Below are 19076 nucleotides of genomic sequence, written 5' to 3'. Positions count from 1 at the left end.
TATTATCATTTTCTGGTTTACCAGACCCAGTGTCATTTTGTGGGCAGACACTGGGTCTGGTAAACCAGAAAATGAGGATTCCAGGGTGTTTAAATTGCCAATTTAGAAATGCTCTGATTTGCTCTGACTGCACATCACTAAATGTTCTACTTGCATTTAAATTTACTATACTAGTGCTTATTAAACATATTAAAAATACAGTCTGAGTTTATAAACCAATAGGAAATGTACATATAGTCACCAGCGAACTACAAAACTGCCATTTTTTTTATGATTGGATTCTAAATTGTACTCCACTGTTTAAAACAGGCTTTTAATTTACATGTGCTGCCAAATGTGGGTGATTTGCATGCAAAAAGTCCATCAGTTTACAATGGGAGCATGTAATGCAGGTCAGTTTCTGTACAGTTTATGTGCCCTAAACACCTCACGTTCAGGGTATTAAACACAAGATGCCAAAGGTGAGCCCCGAGGAGCAGAGCTCAAATAAATCACTGCAGCCATTGCTAAATAATCTAATGGATGCGTGCCTGCTTTTACAAAGCCGTATGAGGTGAGAGCATTTCTTTTTATCGTTGTGCGCAATTTCCACTGCAGTGTTTCCCACAGAGTGAGAATTTACATGGGATTGTGCGTAGCACAGCAACCACCAAATTTCTCACCCCTAAATTCCTGACATTCAAGCAATCAGTAGTTGGGAGAAGTGCTTACCCACACCAAGTGTGACTTAATACACCCACACACACACAAATAAATGACACATTTTTTTTTTAAATTTATTTGTGAGAGAGGATCTTTTTTTCTTTGTCATTTGGGTACATTTGCAAGCTGCATGTAGAGTGCGCTTAGAAACTGCTGTTGTGAAATAACAGTTTTCTCAGCAGTGGCAATTTGTTTTCCTTACTTGCAAAGCTGTATTTATCTAACAAGTGTTGCAGCTGCATTTTTTTCCCGTCACCCCTGAGTTAGTCTGACAAAACTGATCAATTCAGATTTTTACACAGGCAGTGTAGCGTTTTTTCTTTTCTTTTCTTTTATAACTAAAGTCCTTTTACCTGTGTTTTAAGTGAATCTGCAGTGATTGTGTGCTGGACTCTGACTCAACATCACATTACTGTGCTCATGTAGACACAAAACACTGAGGCTGCTCTGCTAATGTGCCACTAAATTAGAAACTTTACATTCAAAATGTATCATTTCTTCACCGCACTTGCTTAATCCACCTTAAGGTCACTCTGCTTGTTGCTTGTCGAGTTCAACAACCAAATTGAACATTAATTTCAGTGATGTTTGAGAAACCCCTGTTTTAAAAATACACCGTAGACAGGATAAAATCCAATAATCTGACTTTAACAGCAATACATATTATGCTTGGTTAAATAGTATTGTATCTGGCAGCCAAACCCAGTTTAGTTTTACTTAAAAGCATCACAGTGGGGCTTTACATTAGGATGTCCCTGAGGACAAACATTTCAAATGGGCCTAATATAGTTTGAAGGTACTTAAATGGATTATACATCAGGCTACAGGAACATGGGTGGGCATAACAGACAGAGTATTGTTGGTGATGGAGGGAAGGCATGCATGGCTGCTCTGCAGGCTCCAGACAGAGTCTGACAGGAGAAACATGGGAATGGCAAACATAGGAAACTCCTTGTGCCTGCCTATGTACATCAGCCGGGGTCACTGGCACACCAATCCTCAGATGTAAATGCAGCTAAGCACAGAAGAAGACAGACAGATGCACACACCTTTCTACTAACAGAGCGCATCGCTGCCTGTCAGACCGGATCGAGGGGGTCAAGGGAGGTCACAGTAGCAAAGCCAGAGCAGTCAGACAGCTCGTCAATGCTGCTGACAACCAGATGGATGAGCCAATACTTAAGGGAGCTGGAGTTCCACTTTCCCATTTATTAACACAATGTACTACTCCAGTTGGACATGCCCCAAAAAGCTACAAGTTTTCAGCTATTTACTGCAAGTTAAAGTTATGTTAACAGCTCATTCAAATATCCCCTGGTGAGTAAATTTGAATTTCTGTTTTCTCATATCCATAATCTGTTGGCAAAATATCTCATCTCCCAGTTCTCAGTCAAAGCCCCAAATCTATATGTGCTGTTTACTGAGCTTGGTTGGCTCAATCTGGCACATTCATTTGTCACCGCTGTGTGTCTTGGAGCAGAATCTGATCCCAGAGTCAACATTAACATGGCTTTTCTGGGGCAGCAGCTTCATTATTGAGTCCCGGCATGGTAAACCGCACCATTACTGCTCTGGAGATATAGAGGCCAAACACGGAGAGCAGAGGGGAGATGGAAAGACGAGAGAAGCCGGGATATAGGATAAGCAGAATTATAAAGTAGGGAGAGGGGAATGAGGGAGTGTGAGTGAAGGATGCTAGCGTGAGGATGGAAGGAGAAAAGAAGTGACCAAATAAATCACCGGCCAACAGGTAATTGGACGAGCTGCACTCCTCTGTTGCATCACTGCGAAAAGTGACACCATGGTTTGAAATTAACTCAAAGGGATTTAGTTCCTTCTGGTATAATTCCAGGAATGGCTGCCATAATGAATCTTTTGGGGAGTAGGAATTATTATCCTAATTTAACTCACATTATGGCACAGCTCTCCAGTGAGTAGAGGCCCCCAACTGAGAGGCTAAAAACATTTGAAATTACCCCTGTATGACCACAACAGGACTGTCCTTGGAAGCTGAGCACTTGCAATGTTTGTCAGGTGAGCAGTTTTTATCACGTGCAAAGTGCGTCTTTGCAGTTGAGAATTAGAATATACAAAGTTAAGTGGTTTCAAGGACAAGAAGATTGAGTCAGACTCAGTATCAACATTTGCACTTCTGAACAGAAGTTGTTTAAGGGCATAATTATGCAGAACACGCACTCACATTCTCACAGAAGTGTAATTTAAAGATAGAATCGCTCTGATACAAGGTTTGGTGTTCACTTATCTACCAAAATAAATGTATTTCCCAATAAGGAGGTTTGTTTGAAAACATAAAACAGTACTGCTGAGGTGCTGTGCTGAGACAGAATGTCAAGGTCAGATCAGTTATCTATTACGTAGATGATAATAATCAAAGCATAAATGTGCATATCCAGCTTTGAATGCAAGTGCTAACAATGGGACATTACAAGAAGCATGAAAGCAGAGGGGATGACCCATCACAAGAATCCTCAGTAGTTCTCCCATTCTTCACGTCAATGTTCTTGCAATGTTAAATATCACCAAAGCAACCTATGTTTTCTGTCGTGTTGATAAGAATCAAGACACTTAGGCCTTTATTGTAACTCACTTATTTGACCTTTTATTCATACTGTACCTGATTCAATATTACCTAGATCTAATTTAAAACTGACTATATGTTAATAATTCTAATTAGGCACCTGGAGAATGGTGCTTTCTTCAAATCAATGCTATGGCCGTCTGTGCTTTTAGCAAAGTGGATGACCTTTCCTGTACTTCCCCCACCAATAAACCACTAATCTCATTAGGTTTTTAGAAGACCGCAACAAGTCCTCAGTCCCCCAATGCAAAGTCAGACAGTCAGCACTAATCACCGGAGACATGTGTCGGCCCACAAAATAAAAAAAGTTAATATTACTTTGAAGACTGAAAAGCTGCCTTGCATAAAAAAAGACGTATGAAAAAAAGTTTAAAGTACTTCTAAGTATTGAGGCTCGCAGTTTTAAGAGGCATCTGGAAACTGGGAACATTTTTGATCAAATAAAATCTGAACATCAAATGAGAAATGTGAAAGAACAGAAAAGAAAACGTTTTACAGGTACAGAGACAAAGAGACCCGGGAGATTTCTTTGTAGATATTCGTTATTCCCAGTCAAATAAAAACTTAAAACCCATATTTTTCAGCTTATTAAAAACAATCAACTTTTACTGATACAAGTTGGTTTTACAACTGAATTACTTGAAATAAATTCTCTAAGATAATGAAAAACATGAAAGTTCCTGCATTAAAACTTTTCTATTAATGCATGCTTTATTAGATTTGGATACTCTGTGTATTTTGCCCTTATTTATAAAAATAAAAAAGTTAATATGTCCCAAACTGAAGTGGAAAAGGTTTTTAGCTAAAACATTCCAAGCATTGAGTTTGAGCTTTTACTACAAAGCTTGATTTTATTCAATGAAAAAACAAGAAGCAGACGCCGCTGTTACTCGTGTCCCATCTTCTATGCTAACTGCTTTCAATTATTAGGTGACTGGGGAATGAGACCTCTCTGTTTTAGCCATGTTGGAGAGTATTGATTGGACAAGGAAACTGTGTAAAATTGTAGAGAAGTGGGATGACCTTGTCTCTTGTATTTCTCTCCTGATTGACAGACAAAGTAGAGACAGCTGCGGAGATGTACCTGCATAGCAATGCTCTCCTTCATTTTGTTCAGCTGTGCAGTGTGATTAATACAGTGAATGCATTAACACCATCTTTAACTTTTGCAAAATACGTGAATTTGAATACGAAAAAAGAAACAAAGACTTAATTGGCACGAGGTCTTTGGAGAGCCACAGAAATTTGTGGAGGTAAAGGACCCCAACTGATTCCCCACCTGCATCTCCAATAACATCTTCAAGCCCAAACATTTCCCAACTACCTAATATGGCCAAGCTAATAATGTTAGTGATGAATGATGACTCACAGATGATTGGACAAATTAAAGGATGAACCACTAATGCAGGATGAGTCATCCAAAAAACATGCTTTTAGAGACATCCAGTGGCTCAATTTTGCACTTCACTGCGGTTATGTAACAAACCACACCCATTGGTGAGTGGCAAGTTTATTGACATGACCTACTTCACTGCAGCCAATTAAGAAAAAAAAAAAGCGCTAGAGGTCAAAACTATAAATGCTTTTTAGAAAAAGGTAGGAATTTGCATAGTATAATATTATTAAAAATGCTAGCCAAACAATTAGCGTGGATGGCAATGAAAGATAACAACTTGGAAAATCCATTTCGTGTGACCTTAAGTTGTTTTATGATAAGGCATTTCTTTTTTTTCTGTTATGACTGGTTTGTTTGTGAGAGGGCTGTCAAAAAGGGCCATCAGAGAGTGTGAACATAGGGGCGACGGGTGCCTCACACAGTGAATCTATCCTACAGTCTGTTTGTGTTCCTCTGACACAGCGTAGTCTCTGGACTCTGTCAGCAGTCCTGTTCCTGTCAAGTCAAATAACAGCATTTCAGATGGGCTTCTCACTCTGACATAGTGAGCCCACTGAATAATATGCCAGAGAGGTTAAAAAAGTGGTTGGAAAATGTGCTGAACTTCACCGTACATCCACTGAAGAATGCAAACAAGAAACCCCCCAAAATTCCACAACACACAAGCACGCACGAGCTCGGAAAACCCAAGAAGTGCCCACTTTCCTCCTCGCTGGCATTTCTTCCAAATGTCAAATCGTTCACCTGGAACAAGTTACACAGACCTTCAGGGATCCTCTTTGAGAATGTCAAACTAAACCACGAATCTGTACAAAGCTTTGGATAAAGTACAACGTCCACTGACTTCTTATAGCCAAGCCTGAGGGGAAGTGAACCATCCAGGTCTCGGATGACACAGTCACACTGCACTTCATAATTGTACATATAATCTTAGCCTGTGCTTTGTCTTTTAAATAAACCAAGCATGTTTATCCTGTGGAAATATCACATGCCCCTAATTTCCGTGTTTGTGTATATTGGAATAAAAGTGAAAGTGTCCATACTCCAGTTTCCCTGGAGGCACCTCAAAAACAGAAATCTTTTCTGAGAGGAAAAAAAAGTCAACATCTGCCAAATGTCATCAAACTCTGTGGTATTTACTACCATTATCTGGGCTTCATCTCACGTTTTCGTTTAAAAAGACAGTGTTGACAGAGTCAATAAATTGAACCGACTGACCACATAAAAGGGAACTACAGTTTGCAAAGCCTCCGGGCATTAAAAGAAACACAGGAAGAACCAGGTTACACCTCAGGCAATAAACAAGTCTTCACTTGCCAAATCAGAGGAATAAAACAAGAGGTGACACTGGATGCAATAACATTAATAGACTATTTTTATGACTGGACTTAATAATATTGACCTGGTTAAACGATGCGCCCTTCTTGCTGTGCCAGCCACTACGCTAGCCTCTTTTCCAGTGTGGAGAGAAGAATGTTTACCTTTTGATTTGATCCACAGTATCCAGGGCCACGGCCATGTTCATCTGCTGTGTGTGTACACAGTATTGAGTCTCGTGTGAAGTCATCTGTCTCAGAGGCAGCTCTAATTCAGCTTTGATTTCACACATGGTCTTTTTCTCACAGGGAATTTGAAGACAGAATGTAATTGTTTCATACTCTTTCTGACAATTTGTAAACTGTCTGGAAACTAAATCTATTATTTTTTTTCTATAGACACTGAATTGTAACACTTCAAATCCCTTAAGCTATTTCAACTAATGCTTTCTAAAATTAGTGATTTTCAAAGCTCTGAATGCAATATGTCTGGCTTTCGAAGTAAATTTTCTTTCATTGTAGACAGATATATTTAATTGTGAAATAAAATCTATGTGTGTATGTATGCTGTATGTGGTTTCTATTTTTGTTAGGGATTTAAAATGAACAGACCTGTTAGTTACATTCCTAAAAAAAAGCCCAGTTTATTGATAGAGTTTGTAGATCCAAAATGCAATAAGGAATATTCAAAGAGAAGACTGCTCATTGCTTTTTGTGTCATTACTGATTGCAATTCAAAGTACCCCATTGGAGTGTTTTAGGTTTGTTGTTTTAATTACAATAAAGAGCCATTCTGAGTTTAAATACCTACCTTAAAAAAATTGAATTTGATTCTAAAAAAGCAACTTTGTAGCAACAGTCACATTTTGAGTTTTTAGCTAAATCTTTAGTCGCAGTGTTGTTACAAAACATTCTCTAAGCTCCAATAAGAAAATATATGATCATATTTTAGAATTGCAAACTGAAATGAAGCTTATAGTCGTGCATGCTAATCCTAGCTAGACATGCTTACAACATCAGTGTTCACAGGTATAACAACTGCTGTGTTGTTTTCCATTATAATAAGCCAATTAGCAAATTTTATCAAAACTATCACAACATCATGACAAACAGCGATGCTGAACATCATTAAATGGTAAATGGCCTGTATTTGTATAGCGCTTTTACTAGTCCCACCTAGGGACCCCAAAGCGCTTTACACACCCAGTCATCCACCCATTCACACACACATTCACACACTGGTGGAGGCAAGCTACAGTTGTAGCCACAGCTGCCCTGGGGCAGACTGACAGAAGCGAGGCTGCCATATCGCGCCATCGGCCCTTCTGGCCAACACCAGTAGGCGGTAGGTGAAGTGTCTTGCCCAAGGACACAACGACCGAGACTGTCCGAGCCGGGGCTTGAACCGGCAACCTTCCGATTACAAGGCGAACTCCCAACTCTCGAGCCACGATCGCCCAAGATTATGTCTTCTAACGGTTACCCAGACATGAATACCTATCCAATTTCATGGCAGTCTATCCACTAACCATTCAACTTGCACCAAAGTGGTCAAGAAGCTAACAGATGGCATAATCTGTCTGTAGTAAGAACAAGAGAATGGCAGGGAAGAAATGATTGTGATTCATTATTGACGTTGAGTACATGGCGTCTCCAACTGATGATCATTCCTGTTTATCAGCTTCAGGCAGGCCAGTAATTAGGACAGCAATTCCTCCAGGAAGACAGTTTGACTTTTATTGCCTATTCAAACAGAAATCAACCGCCAGCAGCTCATTGACTTGCACTTAGCATGAATTAATGCTCAGCTACTTCTAATGGATCACACATACTGTTATATAATCTGCTGTATAAATCTACAAGACTCCCAATGGTATAATGAAGGTTATGTGCATCTGTATCTTCTGTTTGGTCATTTTACATCTTTCAAACACTAGGAGCATCGCTCCTCTGCCTCATGTGCCTAAATGATTTTAACCTGCATTTATATCTGCTGCGAATTTTCTTTCCTATGACCAAACCTTCAAAGGCAAAACAAAGAGCTTTCTTAGACTATAAGCTCAGCTTTCGTCCCATGAAATACCAAGCACTCCTCCTGTTGGCTAATTGCTTGTTAGTGCTCCTCGCCAACAAGAAGAAAAAGTCACGCAGGGCTACTTCAAAAACATCTGCAGCAGCACAGTGAGATATTAAGGCGCCCTGTCACGTTGGCGCCATTTACAAGAACTTGTGACACCAGCTGAAGCTGTTCCCCCTGCTGCTAAAGTTGCACTGCAAAAAGAAAAAAAAAGAGAAAGCAATCTAAATTCACTCCTACCTTCTTTCTTTGTTTTTGTCCACATCACAGAGCTCTCTTGGTAATGCCATTCTGTGAATAGGCCCTAATTGTGTGTAAAAGCATATGCTATAGGTCAGAGGGAAAGCTAGATTCCACCTTTTTAGTCTAATGTGTCTTACAATCTCCAATCATAGAGGAATTTGGCCTGTGGGCAATTACAATAACGCCTCCCTGCCAAGGTCAGATGTGAGCAGACAGGAATACCAAATCTGAATGTTTTATGGAGGAAATGACAATGGCTGAGCCAGATAATAAAGCTGGTTGGAATTATCTGGTACTGAGGCTCAGAGTAATTAAGAGCAAAGAATGGCTGCCTTGCATTATTGCTGGGTGAGCGGCAAGACTGGAGAACACCTGAGGCTTTTGGAAGTGCACCACATTCGAAGGAATCTCCAGAGGTTTAGAGGGTAGTACTTACAACTGCTGCTGTCATATTTCAACTGCTGTTCAGGTTCTGTTATTCAGGAATGCAACACAGACCAATAAGATAAGATAAGATAAGATAAGATAAGATAACTCTTTATTGTCATTGCACAGTCATACATAGTACAGTAGTACAATGAAATTGGAAAAACTGTCCTACGTCGGCACTACATATAACACAACACGACACGATATGATACATCACAACGCAACAAACAACACAACACAGTATATTAACTTAGTATAAAAAAGAAGAATAAGTGTATGTGTTATGCACACTGTTATTATTGCACATTAATTATTATTGCACCTTGTTATAAATATAAATATTATTGTTATTGTTTTAAACATTGTTACCTCCCCCCTAAAAAAAGTCCAGGGAGGTATCCAGTCAGGTCAGCTATTTACATTGATCAGGGCTATTGCCCTGTTGTAAAAGCTGTCCTTGAGTCTATTTCTTCGGGACCTCAGCAGCCTGAACCTCCTGCCAGACAGCAGCAGCTTAAACACCCGGTGTCCTGGGTGTGTGCAGTCCCGTAGGATGCTGCGTGCCCTCTTGAGACAGCGAGTGCTGTACAGGTCCTTCAGGGAGGGAAGAGGATGTCCAATGATTTTTTGGGCCATGTTGATGACCCTCTGGAGTGCCTTTCTGTGTGCTGTGGTGCAGCTGGAGAACCACACACCGATGCAATATGTCAGCACACTTTCAATGGAGCAGCGGTAGAAGACGGTCAGCAGCTCCTTCTTCAGGTCCATTTTTCTGAGGATTCTCAAAAAGTGGAGACGCTGTTGGGCCTTCTTTAAGACCGCAGAGGTGTTAGAGCTCCGCGGTCTTAAAGAAGGCCCAACAGCGTCTCCACTCCACAATGCTGCTAGGGTAAAAGGGCTAACGTTATGAAGATGCACCACCGGGACATTTTGCATCCAGTTTGATTTAAGATAAGATGTTGATAATGTTAATTTTTGAAAAAAGAGTAAGGACATTTTACAATGTTTGAAAAACATGCCAGTGTACTTTACTATTTAGTCCTCTAAAGTGTGGCCGTATCTTATTTCTATTTTCTGCCCAAATTTCAGTACTACCAATGATGACCTGTTTTGGTCAAAAGTCCACCTGAAGAGTTTTTTTGTTGTATATAGTATACAACAAAGTATATATTAGTATATTTCATCAGGAGAGTGATTTAATGTGCCATGGTATCAGTTATAACATAGTAAAATACATAACAAAATAAGCTAAAAGAAAATTATATTATAACTGAACTCTACTGAAATCTATTGTGAAATTGAACATCTTTCACTTTTTTGATTTTGCTACCCAAGAGTAAAAACAGGCAGCTATTTTCATTTAAAAAAGTTGTGTACACAAACTTCAGTCGAAAGAGTTAAAAAAATGTCCAACAATAGAAGAGTAAAATAACGCTTTATAAATGAAAATTTTTGAATGAACTAAATTGTTTTCACATGCCATGTCCACGAACATGTGCTTTACAAAACAAGGGTCGGGCTCATAGTGGGTGAGGTATATCAGGAACAGGACGTTAATAGTGCTTATAATGAATTCCTTAGAATATTTACATTACTGTACAATACCAACTGTCCAATAAAGCAATATAGTAGGAAACATAAATATATGGACTGTCCATGGATAACAAAAGGTCTGCAAAATGCATGTATAAAGAAAAATGCTCTATACAGAGAGTTCTTAAGAACGAGAACTAAAGATGCTGAATCAGATACAAAAGATATAAAAATAGGTTAACTAATATACTTAGATTTAGTAAAAAGGAATACTATATGAAGCAATTAGATATAAATAGAAATAATAATAAAAGATTATGGGAAATACTGAACAGTGTTATAAAACGTGGGACTGGACAAAAGAACTATCCCAAGTATTTCATTTGTAATTATCATGAAGAATACAATATGGATGTTGTGGCAAATAGTCTCAATGAATTCTTTGTAACTGCTGGACCAAATTTAGCAAGAACAATCACTCATCCTGGGAAAGCACAGGAAAAACCGGATACACTGATTGACAGAAATCCATATTGTATGTTTCTCACAGCCGTTGATGAAAATGAAGTTTTTGAAATTGTCAAAAACTGTAAAAATCAGAAATCTTTGGATTGTAATGATATTGATATGATAGTGGTTAAAAGTGTCATTGAGGCTATTATAAAACCATTTACATACATCTGTAATTTATCATTTCAAACTGGTCGATTTCCAGACAGAATGAAAATAGCAAAAGTTATACCTCTATACAAATCTGGAAACAAACACCATTTCACAAACTACAGGCCTGTCTCTTTACTACCTCAATTCTCAAAAGTTCTTGAAAAACTGTTTAAAAACCGACTGGAAAAATATGATCTTCTCGAACTATAAAGAAAAGGAAAATATTTCAATTAAGTGAATGTCTCTATTTAAAAAACAAACAAAAAAAAACTCATGATGTGATATTATAGTATATAGTATATCGGAAATCTGTTCACTATTTTTATTACAAATTATATCAGTAAGGAAGCTGACTAAATATTAACTGATAATTTATGGCAAAGGGGTGGGATTAAATAAGTGTTTAGTTCTTCCCACTCCCTTTCAACATGTAAATTAATCAGAACGTTTTTTTGTATGTAATTTGTATAGTATTTTTTTTTCTAAATGTACTTGTATATTGTTCACATGTTGAAATAAATTACCAATCAATCAATTCTAGACAGATGTCCATGCTTTCCTCTTACCAGCCACCAGCTAAAGCACTTCTAAGAGGGATACCGAGGTCTTCCCACGTTAGCTGAGAGTCTTAAGCCCTTTCTTACGACAGATATGTGCTGTGGCGTCCTGCACCAATTTGTCAGGGGGTTTCTCCAGTCGTTAACAAAACCATGAGGTGCTTGAAGTTTTCCAGTCCAGGAAGCAATTCAACCTTTCACAGCTTAGCTCTGTGGCTTCGGGTTTGAAAATGGTAAAACAAAAGTGGATATAATAAAATTTAGAAGGAAAAAAGTTCTTTATTAAAAAAAGAAAATAGAACCTGAAGTTCAAAAAGGGGAAAAAAGAACATAATGATGAGTCAGCTAAATTAAAGGCCAAGCTAAAATGAGCTGTCCTTAGTATTCTTAAGAAATGGCCATAAAAACAAAATTCCCAGAGACTAGGCATTGAGCTGGTAAGTTGGATGCCAGCTACAGAGGATCCGTGAGATGTATTATTTAAAAATCTAAAACGTATATCTGACATGTCAAGCCAATAAGAAACTTCAAATCAATTTTAGACTAAAAGAAAAACCATGCAACACCTTTGAAATACAACCCTAAAGTATAATCCAGCTCTTTTGAGAAATCAGGTTGTAGACATTGCTGTTTGATCTTGATCAGGCCTTGAGCTGCAACTTCCTGAGGAACTAGATAAACCAAACCAGACAGCATTGCAATAGTAATGTAAAAAGAACTCTATGCAGTCCTACGAAAAACTTACTAAACCCAATGATTCAATATATTGTAGAAAAACCTTTAGCAGCAATGCCTTTGTTTTCTTTTAGCAGTCTCTCTGGAATTGTCCCAATCTTTACAGTGTTGTTTCAGTTCATTGATGCTTGCAGGCATTCATTCTTGCACAGCTCTCTTTAGGTCCCACCACAGTATTTCAAAAAAGGCTGGATTTTGAATGAGCCATCACAGCACCTTGATTCTTTTCTTTTACAGTCATTCTTTTATAGATTTTCTGGTATGCTTGAGATCATGATCCTGTTGCATGACCCATTTTCAGCCAGTCTTTAGATGTGGGACAGAAAGCCTCACATTCAACTCTAGAATACTTAGAATAATTTAATATACGGAGGTGATCATCGTTGACTCATTGGCTGCAAGGTTTCCAGGTCCTGTGGCTAAAAAGTAAGCCAAAACCATTACCCCTCCACCACCATGCCCGGCAGTATGAGGTGTTTGTGCTGATGCACTGTCGGTTATGAATAAATATCTCCACTTTTGTCTCATCTGTCGAAAGAAGTTTGTCCAAGAAGTCTTACACTTTTTTTTTTTTTTCAGATCAAACTTTGCAAGCCAAAACACCTGGTTGCCAATTCCCCTCTTGATTTCTAGCGATGCAGTAAGGGTGTACTTAGTTTTTTGTGCACTTAGACTGTACATGTAGATGTCTGGAAGAGCATGAAGCTTAATAGTCCCTGCTATTACATCATCAAATGTCAATGTGTATGTGTGTAGCAATATTATGTATAAATAATTATCTGTCAAAATTCATTAAATGTTATAAAGTGTTAAAAAGTTTCTGGTTTGTCAGACATATTCTGAATCGCGACATATAAGAGAACAGACTACATCATAGAGAACTGCTGAACTAATTTCGTAGCATAGATTTTATAAGCAATTACAGTGAGACTGGATCCATTTGAATGTTGATGAAATACGCTGACCAACTGCTGTACGTAGTGCTTAGTCCATTGATTCCAAGTCTTTTGTTACAAATGCAATTACACTGGTTTGTTTCGTCTAACTCTCTCTGTCTGCTTGATAATGACCTTAAGGAGGAATCTCCCTCCTCTCATGCTGTCCAATCAATGCCACTTCGTGCAGTGGTTTAGAGCCACTTCATATTGCAAAGCTCTGCAGTTGCTCATCATCTGAGAAGCAGTCCAACTAAATCGTACATTGGTCATTTGTTCCACTGGCCGAATCAGCTTCAACGTATGAAAATCTGCACGTTCTGACTGAGGATATATGCATATTTAGGCTTATGAAGCGACGTTTATATATGTATGAGTCAATGACATCCTCATCCGTCACTCTTTTCATTCGCATAACCTCATATCCCTGCATATATATCTGTACTTGTATACAACATGCTCACTGTTATGTTAAACCCCTTCATCTCTTTTCATCTCTTTCAGAAAAATTCCACAGATCAGTTGAGCCCATTCTTTTGCTTCTGCTCAATTGCTTCCTTCAACACCCAGCCGATGCCACACGGACTTTCCGGCTCATCCACATGGAGCAAAAATAACATTCTAACTGCATAAAAATAAAATAAATAAGTGTGTAATGACAACAAAAAGACAGCGATTAGAGCAGGAGCTCAGTGCAAATAGAGGACCCTACTGCGGCTGAAAGCGTGATAATTAGACATTCCTTTCTGTGTGTGCCAGATACACAGATTCACTAATGTGCACTGTGCAGCCTCTCTACAACTGAGAAGCTTATGTCCATGCAAAGAGGCACCCCACTGGCTAAATTTAACTATTTACAAAAGCAACCTTGTCTGTAACACTGTTTCCAACACTGCCAAAAGCACAGATTTAGCAATATGTGTGCAATGTGCCTTCACTGAAGGTAGCAGCGTTGGCATGAGCCTCCTCCTTCAATCGCTTCGCTCTCCGTCCTTCGTGTGAATGTGACCGAGAAAGACTGATTCATTCCATTTCATTTGAGTGTACGTGCATGCATGTCTCACTGTTATGAAGCACCGTTTTGGTTAAAATCGTCATGATTTCAACGTGAAAGACATCAAACAAGAATGAGAGCTTTCATTAGCGTGTTTTGTACACATGAGGAATAAAGATCACTTTTAAACACAAAAGCAAAGCAAAAGGTGATGATTCTTAAATCCCAGAAATACACTTAATCTATTAAATATTTGTCACTTTACTCTCATCTGCATCAACAACAAAGACACCAATACGCAATATTCATGCAGAACTGCAGGGTGATACATAAATCAATGCATGTCATCATTTACTACATCAGTCAAGCTCATGGACACCAGATGCTGACACTCTGTCATCTGCATATTTCATGGAATAGCAGTAGGGTTAAAGAAAAGGGTTTAAATTAAGGCAAGCTACACATCTGATCTTAGTAGACCTCAGCGAGCTTCATGAAATTATAAATAACTTTAAAAAAAAATCTAATAGATCAAAAATGAACAACTCACAGTTCATGTAAACCTCACCTATCAGCATCATGGTATCAGACATGGTCTTAAGTGGAAATGGACAGCAACTAGTTGCTGAAAGTTACAACAAATACTTGCTTAGAGAAAAATTTTCATTGCTACAGAACGGAAGGAACAGAGGGACACAATAAAAGCCTTGGAAACTTAAAAAGTGGTTGGAGTTGTGAAAAAGACGTGGGTAGCACAGTGAAACAGTCGCACTTTATACAGCTACAACAGTTAAGCTACACTTTACCAAGTGTACACAAATATCACCTTTTATAATGCTGTTATGTAATAAATATGACTTGATCCAGGTTTGGATTTGATTTTCAGTGATTATTATCTTTTGCATTTGTGTTTTTAGAGGTCCTGTGAATCTGTTGAGTGATTTTTCTACACCTAATGGAATTTATTTTTTGCCCTGTAAACTGCTTTTTCCCCATAAAAACATAATAAGTAGACAACAACTTTATCTGCACATTCACATACAGCAATATTAAACATTTTCAGGAAAAAAAAATCATGTTTTTGTCTCAAGCACAAACCTGTTGACGTTTTTGATATTGGTTTCCTTTTGACTTCATCATGTTTTAAGAGTTTTGCCAAATGAACACTATTCGTCACACTGAAAACTGGGCTAGTTCCCCTGTAGTGCAATTCCAAAGATGAAAACGGCGCGAAACGGATTCCACACCAAATGGAAATCCTTTTTTTCTGGCAAGAAACTAAATCAAATGTCACATTAATTAATAATGATTTTACAAGAACAAAACCAGCATTGCGTTAACGTTCCGCGTGGATAGGAGGTACTAAGGCAACACCACGTCTTTTTTTGTTTACTCGTCAGCTCTTTAAACAAAGCCAGTTACAGTCAGGAATCAAAACGTAATCAAGGTCAAGCCACAGCAGTTAACTGTACAACACAATGCTAAAAATATCAGATATAAGCACAGATGTTGGTGAACTGCATCAGACTAAATATTTACAAAATAAGAAATGAATACGCACAAGCAAAATGTACTTAGCCTTATTATGAAGTCCTTAAAATCAAGGTAAGAGGAACACAGAGAGACCATATGTTTCCTCTTCTCTCAGTCAGAATTAGCCGCCAGTCTTGGCGAAACCTGATTTTCTCCCCACTGTAACAACTGAGAACCCCCCACCCCACCCCACCCCCACACACACCTGCCCCAATTCCAAGAAAACCTCTTCTCCCTCTTCTCTGGCTGTAACTTTTCAGTGAAGTTAAATGACCCCAAACTACAACCTAACCTCCAATCATCACAGCGAACCACAGGGCTCGTCCAACTGCGATGAATAATCTAACCGAACGATACAGTAGGAGTAGAGTGCGTTTTGTTGTTGTTGTTTGTTAGTTTTTGTTGGGGTTTTTTGGTCTCCTTTCCAGTCACACGACTGTGACTGCGGTTAATTTTGCTGTCGTGCAGATTAGAAAAATACAATAGATTTTGTAGCCAAACGCTGTTTGATATAAACGAATAAAAAAAATCTAAATACTTGAAAAAAAAAAGAACAGAAACAGGTTTACCTTTGAGCCCCCCGTTCGATTTAGTGGCAAAAGCCTCTCTATCTGTCGTTAAACATGACTGGAAGATCCAATCTAGAAGTAAAACATCTCAACTATAAGACCCGTGGTTATAAAATCCGACAGAAACCCGCAGTCTCAAATCTGTTCTGTTGCGTTGCGCTTTTACGCACCTCTGGTGCGGCTTCGACGCCAAATCGTCTCTTAATCTCATTGTAAAAGCTGGCGGTAGATCTCAGTGCAAATATGAAAAAAAAAATGCTTTTTTTTATTGCAATGGCTGTTGAAAACACGGGGAATGTGAACATGTGGCGAAAAAGCTTGCTGAAATCAAGAATGGTTTTATCGAATTAATGAGACGAGAGAAAACCGCTTTTGGGCAATTATAGACTTTCACAGATCTGTATCTCTGATGCCACATTAACGACTATACATAAGCTTTCAGCACGTTGGAATTGTTAAAAGGCGAGTTTTCTCACCACTGGGAATTATTTGCGTCCTACTGCAGAAATTAGACTAGCAATTTTATCCAGACTTGAATGAAACGATGCGGAGCGCTTTTATCCAAGTCACATTGGAGTCCTTTAAGCACACATTATGGTTCGAGTAAGTCAATTGGCTCTTCCTTTTAGAAACGATCCACAAACAGATTGCTGGAATTAGTAATGTCCGGTGAAATGAGGCTTTAACGTCTTGAATACTTGATAAAAAAAAATGCGCGCAATGGACGCGTGATCGTATAATACTGACAAAATTAATAAGGTATAGCGGTCCATGACTCTGAAATTGTTTCCGCTTCTGGGGTTGTCAAAAAAAAGTATATCAGAACCACAAAGTTCCCCTTGCTCCATCTAAGATGCGCAAAGACACCGATGTTGGCAATGTCTTTGTGTTCATTGCGCATAGCTTCCAAAGCAGTAGATATTAGACGGGCTCTTTCTAGTTCGATTATAAGGTGTAAAAATATTTTTCAATAGTCACCGAGGATCGGGATGTTTTCTCTGAGCGGAATTACGTGAAACAGGAGTTATGCACTTTTGCCACTCCATGAAACCAAAACAGCGCTGAAATGTTTGAAATCAGAATAAACCCCACTCGGAGTAGCACCGTGACAATCGAGTTTCCACATATTGAATGTATATGCAGGTGTTGATGGGGCTGTGTGAGCAACCTGGCGGATATAGATAGATAGTCCCATACTAAAAAAAAAAAAAAGAAAGAAAGAAAGAAAGAAAAAAAAGTCCAAGGTTCAACTCCTGACCACAACTAGTTCCTCCTTTCGGACTGTCCTTGAGCAAGACAGCTTAATAAACCCCTTTTACTAAAAGAACAAGCGCTTCTTGTCTGACAGATTCAGATAAAATATCGAATCCTTTGGTTCCTCTCAGAAATCACAGACTATTGATCATAAAGGGGCCAATATTCAGTCAGCAGCTTACCTGCTTTTATGCTGTCACGCTGGTGGCTTCTTTTTGGTCCGCTTCATCGCATCGCTGTTGCATGTCTGAGGACATGCTTCTGAAGACGGGCTTTGGAGACAAAACGCGCTGCACAGGAGAAAGTGGAGAGGGGGTGGGGGTGCGTGAGCAAGACAGCGAGAGAAAGGGAGAGAGAGCCGTAAGAAGTAGGCTGGCTTCTCTTTGACGGTAACGACAGTCGTTATTTGCCTTTCAGATTCAGGGAAACCAGACTGAGTTTAGTGCAGCAACACGTGATTTAAAACAGAAATCACCCGCAGCTTGAAAGAGTGCTGTTCGTCGGTACACTAATTAAACCCCATGCCAGGAGAATCACACACACTTACCACAGATTTTCCGCGGCAAATCAGCTCATTTAGCCCGTTAGTATATTTTTAACGATATTGGATTTTTTCTTCAAATTATATTTTAATTGGCTGGGGTGTATTAATCACTGTCATTTTGATTGAAAAGACAGGATTTTGCTTGTGGCTTTTCTCTTATATATAGTTCTTCCCATTTAAAAAAAAAAAAGCCTGAGTGAGAGCTTCGCGTAGACTTTTAGATTCAGCACCAAGGAGAGCGAATATAAACGATAATAAATAAAAAAGCAAAGCTTGCTCACCTTTTGCGTCTGCAAAATTCAATCTTTTCATCGACGTGGATTTTAGTGTACTTTTAATTAAGAAACAATCTTTAATTATTCAAGTACTTTTTTGAAAAGAAATCTAAATTCAAACAAAAGAAGAACTGAATGGCTCTCAGACCTGCATCATGTATTTCTGTCTATGCATACGTGTCTTTGCGGGAAACCTGTTGATTATCTAAACACGTGGCCAACAGGACCTGCTTTGTGTCAAGTTGTATACATTGTAAGGACTTAGTTTCCCCCCTTCTCTCTCTGAAGACGGCTCTCACAGCGGAATGACTCCTTTTATCATAACTGACTGGCGCTTATCAGATTTACCCGCTTAGCACTTGTTTGAAAGCTGAATTTCTGCCTGATTTATTACAACATTACATTTTCTGAACTGGACTGCTGCTATTAAAGTCTTGGAGTGATTTGATGTTATTCAGTATTTCTCAAAAAAAAAAAAAATCTGCCACACAGCCAAGATTTTTGGAAAAACACACAGAGGATGAGAATGTTTTACTGACATCTACTGGGGAAGTAGTTTTTAAAGTTACTCTGGTTCTGTGTATTTATGTGTTTGCCTATTAACAGGTCATCTGCCCACAGGAAGTAAAGCTGAAGTCAGTTTCATAGACCTAAACCAACCAGCACCCTTCCCAAGATCATCCAACATGCAGGTAACACAGGTAACTCCTTCTTCTTCTTCC

General features: G+C 38.8%; 1 protein-coding gene across 3 annotated transcripts in view; it reads right to left on the bottom strand.

Annotated features, from left to right (window-relative positions):
• The window catches only part of chrm2a (cholinergic receptor, muscarinic 2a), an 85865-nt gene extending 68039 nt beyond the window's left edge, over positions 1-17826 (bottom strand). Inside the window, exon 1 of one of the 3 annotated variants that reach the window (XM_084910754.1) lies at positions 17718-17826. The gene's annotated coding sequence lies outside the window, so the exon portion shown is untranslated. Of the gene's footprint in view, positions 1-15740; positions 15850-16281; positions 16432-17717 lie in introns of those variants that run through there. The other 2 variants (XM_084910755.1, XM_084910756.1) reach the window with 2 other exon arrangements.
• Between the last annotated feature and the right edge of the window lie 1250 nt (positions 17827-19076).

This window comes from Perissodus microlepis, chromosome 17 (assembly GCF_051167445.1).
Source record: "Perissodus microlepis isolate ML-2025 ecotype Zambia chromosome 17, ASM5116744v1, whole genome shotgun sequence".
Lineage (NCBI taxonomy): Eukaryota > Metazoa > Chordata > Actinopteri > Cichliformes > Cichlidae > Perissodus > Perissodus microlepis.
This window is presented reverse-complemented; position numbering and strand designations above follow the sequence as displayed.